Source organism: Hevea brasiliensis, chromosome 12 (assembly GCF_030052815.1).
Source record: "Hevea brasiliensis isolate MT/VB/25A 57/8 chromosome 12, ASM3005281v1, whole genome shotgun sequence".
Taxonomy (NCBI): Eukaryota; Viridiplantae; Streptophyta; class Magnoliopsida; order Malpighiales; family Euphorbiaceae; genus Hevea; species Hevea brasiliensis.
The window spans coordinates 36,652,616-36,654,132 of NC_079504.1; positions in this window are offsets into that span (position 1 = coordinate 36,652,616).

Here is a 1,517-nt window from a genome sequence, read left to right on the forward strand (position 1 = left end):
GAGACCCAATGCACTTTTCGATGTCTATAGATGGTGTAAGGAATGTTTGGTATTTGGATGGAACTTTATACAGCTGATTATCTATGAGATAGGTAGGAGTAGGTACAAGGACCTTGTTAGTGGCATGAAGTAAGCGGAAAGTTCACAATAACATGGAAATAAGAAGTACAGGTGATTTAGCATGGAGAAAGTCTTACCAAAGCTTCGATGGCCGACAGAATTAGCAATGACCTCGAGTAAGGTGCATGTAAAAGTAGTTATTTCAAAAGGGCACTTCAAGAGACTTTGTAAAGTAGATAGTATGAGCCACATTTTTGCATCAACGTGATTTTTAATAGAATGGAATGAAGACTAATATTACAAGTTATTACACTAGAGTGTAGAGGAAGCATAGAAGATACCAGAAATGATAGAAAAAGGTCAACAAGTAATAAAGGTAAGAGTTTCACTTCGAAATGAGGATGACAACTAGGACACTATAGCAAAATAAGAGAGTAGTAGAACGTGATCTATAGCATATGAAAGGTTTGAAGAATAAAGTGTTTTAACCATCTTTGTTTAGCTAGAGGAGTAAATGCTCACACCTATCCCAATAACTCTTTTCTTTATCCCTTGTTTATTCGAAAATTCGGGGACAAATTTTTCATAAGGGAGGAAGAATGTAGCAACTTAATTTTTTTAATAATAAATATTTTTATTAAGTTAAAAATTTATTGAATATTATTTTTACATGTATTATTATTATTATTATTACATTTGTCATTTGTATTATTATTATTATTATTATTATTATTTGTTGTACATTATATTATTATTATTATTATCATCATTAATAGTACTTCTTGTATTTTCCTTATTATTTAATTATGCACATATTTCTATTTTGAACTTATTTGAATAAACCTAAAAAGTTTAGGAACTAGAAGTGTACAACTCAACTAAACCTTTATCTAAAAAATTTGGGGTCGGCTATATGGATACTAGAAGTGTAATTAAAAGTAAAAAAAAAGAGATTTCAAAACACAAGTGCACAATGCCACCCCCCCCCCCTCTCTCTACTATCTTTCTCCCCGATGCGCTCTCCCTCCCTCTCGTTTTTCTATTACTGGTGACCCTTCCCTGCGACTCCAGCATCGACCAACCTCCCTCTAGCAGCCATGGATGCTAGTAAGAGCTCCTTCAGACGCCGAAAATGAAGAGTGAGAAAGGGGGCACGTGTGATAGGAACCGCGCCTTCCAAGGGCATTTTCATCCATCTCCGGTGATGAGAGGACAAGGAACGATGGCAAAAAGCTTTTAGTAGCTCAAGGTTACCTGTCCAACTAAGACCTGCTAGTTTTAATGGAGCTTTTAGGGAGAATCGAGGAGAGAGAAAGAAGAGGCAGTGGCTTTTCGACCATTTTTTTGACAATCCGACCGTTGGATCGATGATCCGAGACCATCATTAAACTCAGGGCAACAAAACCTTTGAGATGGGACCGACGTCGCTCTGATCGGACACCATTTGAAAAAGACAA